Source organism: Crinia signifera, chromosome 12 (assembly GCF_055691185.1).
Source record: "Crinia signifera chromosome 12, ASM5569118v1, whole genome shotgun sequence".
Classification (NCBI taxonomy): Eukaryota; Metazoa; Chordata; class Amphibia; order Anura; family Myobatrachidae; genus Crinia; species Crinia signifera.
In genome coordinates, this window is record NC_139228.1 from 53913078 (window position 1) to 53926538 (window position 13461).

General features: G+C 46.2%; 1 long non-coding RNA gene across 1 annotated transcript in view; it reads right to left on the bottom strand.

Annotated features, from left to right (window-relative positions):
- Positions 1-13461, bottom strand: part of LOC146049859 (uncharacterized) — a 44160-nt gene that overhangs the window by 23425 nt on the left and 7274 nt on the right. Inside the window, exon 2 of the long non-coding RNA XR_014466223.1 lies at positions 11919-12000. This is a non-coding gene — a long non-coding RNA (uncharacterized LOC146049859). The remainder of the gene's footprint in view (positions 1-11918; positions 12001-13461) is intronic.

The window sequence follows — 13461 nt, forward strand, 5'->3', positions numbered from 1 at the left end:
ATGAGAGTCACCAGGAGTAAATGTTATCCTCCGGGAGACTCCTCCTTGCACAATCAGCTGTCATGTTACAGGTATATAAATGTTGCATTAAATCAGATGGGGTCAAAGGTGTTGCGACAGCATTCTCTCCTGAGGTTGTCAGCTGCCACCTCCTGCCTGTCCCGGGTAACAGGGAGGGATGTTTCCTGTACCCGTCACTGCTGTACCAGTATTACCCACATTCCAGTCTTACATCCTGCGTACTATATATTGCGCCAAACCGCACATTGAACCTGATTCAGCTTTGTAAGCAAAGCAAAAAAAGGACACAATTGGACAAAACCATGCTGCACTGCAAGTGGGGAAGATGTAACAGGTGCAGAGAGATAAAGATTGGGGAAGGGGGGGAAGGGTGTCAAACTGAAATTACAGTGTAACAAACCAAAATCTACAGTAAATTGCAGTGTAAAAATAATGCAATCCATATTTACCCTGTACAGAAACAATATAACCACCCAACTCTCTCTGCACATGTTACATCTGCCCCTCCTGCAGATTTGGTTTTTGCCCAGTTATGTTTTTTTTTTTTTTTTTTTTGCAGTTATGATGACAGCAGCACCAAACAGCTCCTAACTGCCATGTTACAGGCTGTGTTTGAAAAATAACATTAGCTGGTTGGGTAGTAGTTTATCAAAATAGCGCTGGTACCTGCGCCATGCAGCACCACCTCCCTGACCCAGCCATTCACACCTTGCGGTTGGGAGCTGCCATGTTAATCACCAATGTACATACTGTACTCTTCTGTATGCATAAGACTGACCCTGGGGTGAGCGTATCCAGCACCTCTATCGTCTCTCCAAGGTGAGAGCAGCACAGAGATAACGCCAGCCTGGTATTAGCACTCAGGTAGTAGCTGAATCTCTGCCAGGGAAACCAGCCCTATAAATCAGCCCACACTGACAGCTCCATTCCAGCAGGAACATCCTGCCTGCCTGGCCCGCACCGTCCCACCAGCCGCAGCAAGAAACAGCAGCTCCCATCCCTCAGAAATGTAATCATAAAGCCTATTTATTACACACCAGGCTTCAAAAAACTAATTGCATTGGCATGTGGCAATGAGTATTAATTACACAGAACCGGGGTCTGGGTGACATTGGCTGCCTGCGCTGTCCTCCCTGTGACGTGCGCCCTTTCTTATTAAACCGCTCTGCAGTCGGATGAGTTAGACCGAGCAGCATTCTGATGAAGGCCATGAAGACTTCTGCGCAATGTGTATCGGTGTTAAGCGCAGAGTAAATATTCGAAGCGGTCGCAGTGGGACAAGGCTGCAGAGTTCTATTTATATTTGACTTAAATCTGCTGCGCTGTTGCCGGGGCAACAGGTTAAATGCACTGTCATTTGCTGTATTAAGAGGTAAATGATTGATGTTGCTTATTATATCAGCCGCTAGGAGTGGGCTGTACACAGAAATGTGTCCGCCCTCTCTTTCATTTCCACAACAGCTTAGAATTACTGTGACAAATCCGAGCACACGTGCAAAGATTCGGGCGCCCAAGGCTTCCTCGGAAGTTGACACCGGGGGCCAAATGTAATAGGGTGAGAGTTTCAGAAAGTGAGAGATTTTGTGAGAGTTTTCCCATGTTTTTTAAAGCAGCAATCAATTATATGGCAAAATTAACCTGGTCTTGCAGTGTAAATGATTGCCGCTTTAAAAAAAAAAGGGAAAACTCTCCCAAAATCTCTCACTTTCTGAAACTCTCACCCTATTACATTTGGCCCCTGGAGTGTCTGACTGTTGGCCTGGGCAGCTGAGGACCGGTGTTCGCATCAGTTGACTCTCACATGATTGACTGTATCCGCAATTAAATAGGGGAGGTGTACTTGGAGGGAGAGAGAGATAAAGTACCAGCCAATCAAATTATATTTGACATATTACCGGCTGTGTTTGGAAAATGACAAAAATAAGAAAATATGAACCTTCAAACAAATGTCTTTAAATCTCAAGACTTGCTGACTTTTATGAGCATGCGGCAGAGTGGTCACCTATAGTCTGTAGTGGAGCTACAAGAGCAGATTGAAGGGGAAGTTATGTCTCAGTGAGGGGAGGGGGGGGGGGGGGCACAAAATTAAGGATGTCTAGGTTGACCTTATGCCAACCACTGGTGTTGACCAATTGACTGTTGAACTATTTACTGGGTACTCTTTACCTAGCACGGCGCCCACGATTTTGATCGTGGGCATCGCAAGTAAAAAAATCGCGGGCATTGAATGCACTAAAAATCGTGTGCGACGCGATGCCCGCGATTTCCCATAGGGAACAATGTTAAATGCTTCAATTGACCCGATTTTCATGTTCAATGCCTCAATTGACCCGATTTTTCCATAGGAAACAATGTTAAATGGCCCACAGAGGCCAAATAGCCACCCTGAAGTGTGAAATGGCCCCCACAATTGTTAACGCCACCCCACGATCAACGTGAACCCGAAGCGTGGCATGGCGCACTATCCACGTCGGCGTGGAGAATAGAATAGTGTGGCGAGCGCAGCAAGCCACCGAGCCCGAAGCGTGGCGAGCGCAGCGAGCCCCGCGAGGGGACGCGGATACCTTCACAGGTAAACGCGTCCCTTCGCGGGCTTCACAGGTATCCGCGTCCCCTCGCCACACTATTCTATTCTCAACTCCACGCCGACGTGGATAGTGGGGGTATGAAAAGGTCGTAGGACGCGTACCGCCACCCCTCGCGGGCTCGCTGCGCTCGCCACGCTTCGGGTTCACGTTGATCGTGGGGTGGCGTTATCAATTGTGGGGGCCATTTCACACTTCAGGGTGCCTATTTGGCCTCTGTGGGCCATTTAACATTGTTTCCTATGAAAAAATCGGGTCAATTGAGGCATTGAACAGAAAAATCGGGTCAATTGAGACATTTAACATTGTTCCCTATGGGAAATCGCGGGCATCGCGTCGGTCGCGTCGCACCCGATTTTTTAGTGCATTCAATGCCCGCGATGGCCGCCGTGCTAAGTAAAGAGTACCATTTACTGTTCACCTAGACCAGGGGTCCTCAAACTATTTTGCTCTGGGACCCCATTAGACAATGAAAATAATTACAGGACCCCAGCAAGTTACTGCAGAAGGTCATCACATCACATGTGTAGTCAGCAGACAGCACATACATGGCAGCATTGTGGAGGCACAACATGATGGGAGGAGTCTAACATAACAGACAATTCAACTGATTTGACTCCTTGAATCACTGACTGAGATCAGGGGCGTAGGGAGGGTCGGAGCATGAGCTCTGGGTGCCGAAAGATTACAGGGTGCCGGAGCCGTGCACTGCAAACTGTGCCGTCCTCTCCCTGCCCTGCTCGCCCGCTCCCTCTCTCGCCCGCTCCATGCTGTGCCCAGCAGAGCTGCGGTGCTGCCCTGTTCGCCGATAATTTTCGATTACGTCTCCCGCTGGACCGCTAGCCAATCTCCAGAACGGGAGACTTAATTGAAAATTGCGGCTGACAGGGCAGTGTGTGGCCTTATGTGTAATTGGCATTATGGCATGTGGCTTTGGGGCAGATGTATTAAGCCTTAAAAAGAGATAAATGCAAAGGTGATAAAGAGAGATAAACGTTCAGCCAATCAGCTCCTTACTGACTTTTTTCAAATACAGCCTGTAACATGGCAGTTAGCAGGTGATTGGCTGGGCATTTATCTCTCTTTATCACCCTTGCATTTATCTCTTGTAAAGGCTTAATACATCTGCCCCTTTATGAGTAATGGGTATTACAAGTTCTCTTTATGTGCAATGGGCAGTATGGTGTGTGGTATAATGTTAGGCCGTGCCCCCTTTTCACCGTGCAAGAGCCCCGCCTACTACAAATCGGGGGGGGGGGGGGACATGCCCCTGAGCCACCGACTGAGCCACCGTGGCACCTAGCTACACCACTGACTGAGATTAGAAAAGTCATCAGCCTGATGGTCAGCAACATGGAGTCGCAACCCCATGCTGTGAAGGTTGGGACCCACTTTGAGGTCAGGACCCACAGTTTGAGAACCGCTGAGCTAGACACGTATCCCTTTATACAAAGAGAAAATAATCTGCTATATCTGTATCTCTTGTACAGAATGTAATAAACACATCTGAGCAAATTCCGAATCGTTCCCTTATGAGCACGGAACAGATAAATCTTTAGAATAAAACTTTTTGTATAATTAGCGAGAACATAATTGGATCGGAGGAGGAGCGATGATTAAGATCTGTCATCAAACAAACAAACAAATAAACTGGATTTTCGCATAAGCATCATAACACTTACACAACGGAAGTAATGATACAAATGTGTGGTTTATTGTCAAATAAATACTTCTCAGTTCTGTCAGTGCACAATAAAACCGCTTCAATTGACCTATTAATTCTTCCATTAGGAGAACGTAGGATTTTATGATTTAGGTTACTCCACATTACAATGAGATCATTCGGTGTAAATAATGTCTTACTGATGCAATGCTCTGTGATTGTCCCAATGTAGGATTAACCTCTTCCTGCCGGCAACAGACCACGTCGGGATTTTGTGGTCCGCAAACGTGTCAGCCCTCATGATATGCGGTGGGGATTTCCAGGTCCGCAAAGGTGTCATCTGCCTTAATGGGTGTGGATCACAGTGTATAGGTCAACATTTTGCTTGTGTCGACCTTTTATCAACGTCACAAAGATGTCTGCTGGTGGGATATTGGGGTCGGAAGTTGGGGGTCTACCATCAGGATATGGGGTCGTGATTGGGGTGGGGGCCTAACAGATCTCAGTAAATCTGAGCGCACAGGTTCTCAAACTCGGTCCTCAGGACCCCACACAGTGCATGTTTTGCAGGTCTCCTCACAGAATCAAAAGTGAAATAATTAGCTCCACCTGTGTATCTTTCAAACATGTCAGTGAGTAATGAATACACCTGTGCATCTGCCGGGTGACCTGGAAAACATGATCTGTGTGGGGTGCTGAGGACAGAGTTTGAGAACCATTGTCCTAGAGTAATAAGCCGTGGGCAGTGTTACTATTGAACAAATGGACAAAACCATATGCACTGCAGGTAACATGTGCAGAGAGTTAAGCTGGGTACACATCTATACAATCCCTATTTCTTGCAAACGTTCGGCCGACCGTACTCCTGTCGGACCGTCCACAAACAACAGCCGACACGCGCGTACACACCTGTACCATACCTCCCAACTTCTGTCTGTATGAAATAGGGACACTCGGGGGCGGGGCGTATGCAAATGAGGGCGCGGCTTATGCTAATTAGCCGCGACCTCATTTTCAAACGAGAATAGACGCTGTGCGCATGCGCACAGCGTCTATTCTACTAGATTGGGGGTCTCCCAACTGTCACCCCCCCGCAGCGGGACAATGCCTGGGTTAGGGCATAATTATAGCTGTCACCCTTTTACCTATTAAAATAAAAACCGGCGTGGGGTCCCCCCCACGGCCGTAACCAGCACCAGGCTGTAAGAGCCGGGCTGGTATTAAAAAATCAGGAAACCCGACAAATAGGGCTTCGCTGATTTTTTAAAACCAGCCCCAGGCTCCAGGTCCGGGGCTGGTTCCCAAAATACAGGGGTCAAAATGACCAGGGGTCCCCCGTATTTTACGAACCACCCCAGGCCAAACCAGCCAGCAGGGTAATGCCACAGCCGGGGGACACTTATTATATAAGGTCCCGCGGCCAAAGCATTCAGCCCTCTGACCGGTCAGCCTGGCCAGGGTTCCTGGGGAAGTGGGGACCCCCCTCCAGGACTTACCTGACCAGGCTGAAGCCTGGTGCTGTCCTCGATGCCCCTGGGCGGTGGGCATCGAGCTGATCTTTGTGTAAAAAAAATAGATGAAAAAACTATTGTTTTAAACTGTGGAACTATGAGTCCCAGCAAGCCTCCCCCGCAAGCTGGGACTTGGAGAACCACAAGTCCCAGCCTGCGGGGCATTAAAGGGCCCGCTGGGTCTTGTAGTTCCACAGTAAAAAAAATAGTTAAATAAATACACACTGACACATTAGAAAAATAAAAGTTGAATACATACATTACACAAACACACTGATACTTACCTATCTTGATCCCGTAGGTAGGTCCCAGGGTCCGGTCCGGTGGCTTGGTTCCGGGGCTGGTCCGGGGCTCCAGGGCTGAAGAGTCCGGGGTCCTGGATCCGTAGTAATCCAAAGGGTTACCTGGGGAAGGAAATCCTACTCACCTGCTCCTGTGGCGACCACCCCAGCATCTTCTGTTGAAGTTGCGCTGCTCCCGGCTGCAGTGGTACCCGCTCCGCCTCCGCTGTACAATAGAGACGCAGAGATCCTTCTTAATCGGCGTCTCTACTCAGAATGATTTCGGGCCAATCAGGAGCCGAGAAAGTCGGCTCCTGATTGGCCAGAAATCATTTTGAGCAGAGACGCAGAGGAAGAAGGATCTCTGCGTCTCTAGTGTACAGCGGAGGCAGAGCGGGTACCACTGCAGCCGGGAGCAGCGCGACTTCAACAGAAGATGCTGGGGTGGTCGCCACAGGAGCAGGTGAGTAGGATTTTTTTCCCCAGGTAACCCTTTGGATTACTACGGATCCAGGACCCCGGACTCTTCAGCCCTGTAGCCCCGGGTTAGAAGTACAAACCCCACCCAAATCCAACTCTCTCTGCACATGTTACATCAGCCCCACCTGCAGTGCATATGGTTTTGTCCATTAGAGAGTGATTGTGCCTCTCCGAGTGAATCAGAATAACCCCCTATGTGTTATCCTGGATAAAGTGGAAACAGAGAAAAACCAAATTCTTAATTATCACCCACTGCAATGCCTACTTACAGTCACTAACACAGATGGAAAAGTAATTAATACATAATCTAATTACTGCGCTCATTCAGCAATTGCATGTTTAATACAGCAGGCTGCCCGCGGTCTACGGGTGGAAGGACAGAGAATTATCAAGTCTTCTGGGGTCCTCGCAATAGACGACAACAGTGTCCCCTGTGTCCTGGGCTTATAAAAGACTATTTTAATTTAAACATGGAGGTTGGGTCATCAGACTGCGTACGAGATTAATTAAGGAATGAATTAGCATGAGAGAGACATTGCTGCCTGCTCACGTTCCATACAGTGCCTGTATTCACATAAGCTACCTGAGCTGGCAGCGGCAGGTACTATAAAAATATTAATGGAATGTTACCCCAAGAGGGCTCAGCGGTATACCGCAGCGGGTGACGAAAGTTAAGCCCCTTTCACATTGCAGTTTTAACACGGCATATTGACGATTTTTAACTGCTTTAAAATGGTACCAGCTGCAATATGAAAGCTCCACAATCAATTTACCGGTATTTTGAAACGTGTTAAAAGCAGGATCCTACACGTTTCAGAGCCATTTTTCCTGCAGTCTGAACAGCTCAGAAACGGTATTTTCTACAAATTGTAACCACACTTGATCCCCACCCAGAGGCCTAGGGAGGGCGGAGCCACCGGAGCTCCTGCTCCGGGCGCCGATTGGTTGGCTGGCGCCGCCGGCCCGCCCCCCCTCCGCAAATGGTCCCTGCTACTAGTGTGGCGTACGCCCTGGGCGGGCAGCGCCGGCGGCTGCCCTGCCCGGCGTCTGCCTCCTGCCCTGCGCCTGCCTCCCCTCCTGCCCAGCCTGCTCGCCCGGTCCCTGCCGCCAAGCATCACGGGCGGTGAGGCCGGGCGGCGGGCTGACAGTCACGGCTGCCTGTGAATTGCTGCTGCTGCTCGGTCTGGCTTCCGGGCAGCGTAGGCAGCCAGCGTAGCAGCACTAGTGACGTGAGTGACAACAATGTCACACTCCTCCCAGCGGCACTGCGGCAGCCAGAGAGTCACCTGTCTCTGACCCCCTCCCTGGCTACAGCAGCGTCATCACCAGCCTTCCCAAGCGCTGGCTGTAGCCTGGAGGAGAAGGTGTGTTGCTGGCTGCTGCCCGTGCCTTATTCAGTTATTCAAGGTGGATTGATATTTTTTTTTTTTACAGCTAAACGTTCTTAAAATAAACATAGTAAGCTTGTTTTTTTGTTGATATTAACTGAGAAAGAAGAGAATGTCACTGAAGTGGTGCACTGAGTAGAAAAGAATTGTACACTTAAAAAGTAACTTTTAATAGGAGTAGCTGATAAAATGTTGCGAAATATAGACTAAAATGAAACATATAAGACACGGACAGTGTGGTTAAAAAGGATACTAGATCCTCGCACAGTGATCCCCACTGGTCAAACGTCCTCTGTATTTATTATTACTCCTAGTTTCAATTGGTGCGTCTTTTTAAAGTAATAAACAGATTAATTGATTCTGTCAAAAATCCACTTTCTGGAACAAAGCCACGTTCGAGACATATATCAAACAGCAAATAACCCCCAGAGGTCTGAGACCCAAAGTATTTCCATCTTTTGAATTGGCCCATGTGACACTTAAAATTGAATGGGAGAGAACACTGACCACTTGCTCTCTTAGTCTTATTAACATATTGGTGAAGCATGACGAGATCATGCTTAACAAATATGCACAAGAGATCACTGTACTTAGTGATAAACTGAAGAATTTTGAATCCCTGGACAAATTCCAGAAAACATATCAGAAAATCAAACTAGACCTTGACAATATAGAGAAAGAAACTGTCAGTAGGAAAAAAAGCAAATTATTGAGGGATCAAAATGATTTCCAGACCAACAAGGTATACCGGTGGAACCCAAATAATAGAAAAGCACCCACACATAGTGGCAATGGGGGATATACCACCTCGGATGTAGATTCATCCGATTAAGAATCGGATCAAACCCCAAACACCAGAACTAGACGAGATTTTTTAGGGGTCAGCCCCAGAGACCTGAGGGAAAATCTGGGGCGGGATTTAGGAGGACGAGGAGGGGAAAAAAGAAAACCAAAAAGAGGACCCAGGGATTGGCGGGAGGACCGCCAGGATGTCAGGAGACACAGGAGATAGTCCCTGATGACACCCTCAAAATCATTAATCTTACTAACCACATCCTTAATGACGATCAAATTTCCCTATTAAACAAGGGTCTCAGCTTCTCCCCCTCCAAATCCCTAGATCGATTCGAATTTGAAAAAGACCTCAACTTGTATGGGAGGAAACTCCTTCTGAAAAAATTCTTCAAGAAAAGGCAGGATAACATCGCTAGAGACATTATGGTTAATGATATGTCAGACAGAGAACTCTCCCAACCATGCATTGATCAATTTTTTAGCACTCAGGATCTGAGTGCTTTGGAAATTTTGGGTGATCTCTATGAAGACAATGAACCATTAACCACCACAGACCCACCAACAGTGAATCCAGATACCCCTAATACCAAATTGAAAAAGAAATCTACATTCTCACCTGACTTTTCTTTATGTCCTCAAGTAAAGTTGTATGTAGAATTGGTTAGTAGGGAACTGGATAGGATTGAAATTCACAAAAAATCACATAACCCTCAAGACAACCTCAATACACGAGAGAGACAGGCCCTTAGGGAGATTCAGGGGTGGAAAGACACCATCATAAAACCCTCGGATAAGGGGGGTAATGTGGTACTTTGGGCAGCAGATAAATATCGCAAAGAACTGGCACGCCAATTGGGGGACACCTCATGCTATAAGCGACTCCACTTTAATCCCACCAATGACTATCTGGAGGGATATCAGAGGATGTTGGAGTCAACTTACAAGGAAGGTGTCATTACCAAAACCCAACGTGATTTCCTTACTGTAAAAGAAGTTAAGATCCCCACACTATACCTTTTACCGAAGGTCCACAAATGTGAGGATAACCCCCCGGGCAGACCAATTGTGTCCGGGATGGGAGGACTCACAGAGAAGGCCTCACAATTTGTGGACCAATACCTCAGGAAATTTGTCCCCACGCTACCATCCTACGTACGCGATACCATGGATGTATTAAATAAAATACAGGACATTACTTTAAATTCTGAATCCTGGTTAATCACCTGCGACGTAGAGAGCCTGTATACCAGTATTATACACACTTACGGTATACAGGCCTCCAAATACTTCATGAGTATGGACCTTATCACACCCCTGAATGAATTCATTATCCAGCTACTGAGGTTTGTCTTGACCAAAAATTATTTTGTGTGTGAGGATAACTTCTACCTCCAGGTGCAGGGGACTGCGATGTGGAGCACTTGTGCCCCCACGTACGCCAACCTGTACCTGGGGTGGTGGGAACGCGAGCACGTGTTCACCGACCATAATGAGAGATATACTGAGCACATCTTACTGTGGCTCAGGTATATCGATGACCTGCTGATAGTATGGGAAGGGGACATCAGTCTGTTCACTGAGTTCATCACAGAGTTAAATAACAACAATTTGAACCTCAGACTCACTTTCCATACTAGTCAAAAAGATGTCGAATACTTAGATCTCCGCATCACTGTTGAAATGGATGGGTCAATATCTACTGATGTCTTTCGCAAGAAAACTGCCACTAATTCACTCCTACATAACAACAGTGCTCACTTTCCACCGGTCATTAAAGGTCTCCCCAAAGGAGAATTCTTAAGGACCAAACGTAACTGCTCCAAACCCACTGTATATGACATGAGAGCCGATCAACTTGACACCAGGCTCAAACACCGAGGGTACAGCAAAAGATCCATACGGAAGGCCAGAAAAGAAGTATGCAAATACGAAAGAGAATCCCTCCTTGTTCCCAAAGTCAAGAATGTGGACCAGCCCGAAAAAGTGAGATTCATTGGCACCTTTTGTCAGGAATGGCGGGGAGTACAAGAAGCACTCAACAAACACCTACATGTTCTTAAAACAGACCCGGATTTAGGGGAAATCCTGGGAGATAGAACTGAAATCAGTTGGAGAAGGAGCAGTAACCTTAGGGATATCTTAGTCCACAGCCATCTGGACAAAGATACCAGAACCAAAATAATAAGAAAAGGTTCATACAAATGCGGAACATGCAAAATGTGTCCTCACATGATCCCCATGCAAAATTACACTGATAAATACAAAAAAGTGTGGAGAATTAACCAATATATCAACTGTGAAACAGCAGGGGTTATCTACAACTTGGAATGCCCCTGCGGCAAACATTACATTGGTAAAACTCGAAGACCACTCAAAAAACGATTTGCCGAACACCATCTCAGCATCAGGAATGCAGCTAGGGATCGGGAAAAATTTAAGGCCCTTACACCCGTAGCCAGGCATTTCCTTAAGCATCATTCAGGCAATCCATCAGGGCTAAGAGTGTTTGGAATGAAGAGAGTTGAGATGGGAATACGGAGAGGAGACTGGGACCAGGAACTCCTCAAACAGGAAACCCGATTAATTTTTTTGATGGGTACTGTGTCACCAGGAGGCCTCAATGAAGAAAACAATTACACCGTTTTCTTATAAATATTACTTCAGCTATTTAGCACTTATCTCATATCAATTCTAACCCTGTTCCCCTTTTGGCATCATGAATTTGGAGCACTCACCTTATAGGGCACCTTTCACAATTTTATCACCACTATATCATCCTTGACAAAATCACCTCCCTCCCCTCCACCAGTTTGTGGTTTATTTGAGTCACCTCACTGCACGGTGTTTTTTTCCCCTTTTTTTCACATATATATCTATTTTGTCTTGGAATCCATTTCTGTATCACATCTTGGTAGACACTCGTGTCTACCCCTCCATCTCACCAGTCGCGTCAACAGACACATGTTTTACCGTGTCGTTAACTCAATCAACACAGTTATGACAATTTCAATCTTCACTAATCACGCATGTATTCATGTAATACAATAGAGCGCATCCTTATCCCACCTGTATTCACAATACAGGCCACCCAATCACATCCCTACTCTCAAGCCTACTCACCAATTAATGTAGAAGGACTACATTGTCACAATCTTTAAGAGGACACGCTAACATATAACCCCACTTTGACTTACCTTGCCTTGATCTTCTTGTGGTTGGCACTTTAGAACACATGTCCCATCCTCTTCACGATGAATCAGCACCTCAATAATAGACCTATTATAAATATAGAGACAAACTATTAGATCTCATATCCCACGTTATACCAGGATCATGACCTCATTTGAACAGCAGCCCAAATCTCTCCTGATAGAAATTATTGCTTTACACAAACCATAGTGTACTCACCAATATTCCCTTATCGCTCAACAAACATCAACGGATTTCATGCAGAATATTTGAACAAAAGCTCCTAATACCAGCAAGTTCTCATTCCGCACACACTATACGACAGTGCAGGAAGGGAACAATTCAAAACCGCACTCAATGCCCATCACTTCTTGCCGTCTAACCAGAGATTATGTACGTTTACTACTGAAATAGATATACTCGCTTTCGGCACTTAGCAATCACAGAGCCGCCACAATCCGAGTCACTAAATGACAGGAACAAACGTACAAGTAGGATCCACTCACGTCCACACGAAATGATCTTACATAAGATCAATCCTGACTATATCGGAATGGCACTGTATGCAATATATGGTGATACGTCTGTTATACCCTATGTATCACCCCGGAATGAAGTTATATTGTACACCAGCGCTGCTGCGCATTTTTCCATACTTTTGGTCTATGGGCGACGTCAAATTTTTACACGCCCACAGACATGTCACTCGGGAGACATAGGCAGATCTGTGAGATCTGACATCTCAAACTGACCACCAGTATGATACCATATCAGCCATGGAGACACACACCAATTGGTACCTCTACCCATCACCTAATATATTGGATATGAATAGGAGGAATTTATCTCCCAACGAAACTCTCTGTCCCATACAAACCTCACCGCAATCATCTATACTCTCTTACCATTAAATAAACATCAGCTGAATGCATAACAGAATTGCTCTGTGACCAAAATATATTAAATTAACATTGTTTATCTTTATGACCTACACCCCGCACACACCACACGATATCGCATGAAGGGAACAATTCAAAACCGCTTAATGGACATCATAGCTGTTCCACTACTAACAAATCACGTATATACATTTCAGATATGAATATGATTCTCCTCTAGATTTAGCAGTAATAATGCCCCTACAATCCAAGCTGCTAAACGATAGAAATCAGCACTTACGTGCATCAAGGGACCGAACTGTGTGCATCGAGGGACAGAACTATTAGATCTCACATCTCACGTTATACCAGGATCATGACCTCATTTGAACAGCAGCCCAAATCTCTCCTGATAGAAATTATTGTTTTACACAAACCATATTGCACTCACCAATATTCCCTTATCGCTCAACAAACATCCACGGATTTCATGCGGAATATTTGAACAAAAGCTCCTAATACCAGCAAGTTTTCATTCCGCACACACCATACGACATTGCAGGAAGGGAACAATTCAAAACCGCACTCAATGCCCATCACCTCTTGCCGTCTAACCAGAGATTGTGTACGTGTACTACTGAAATAAATATACTCGCCCTCAGCACTTAGC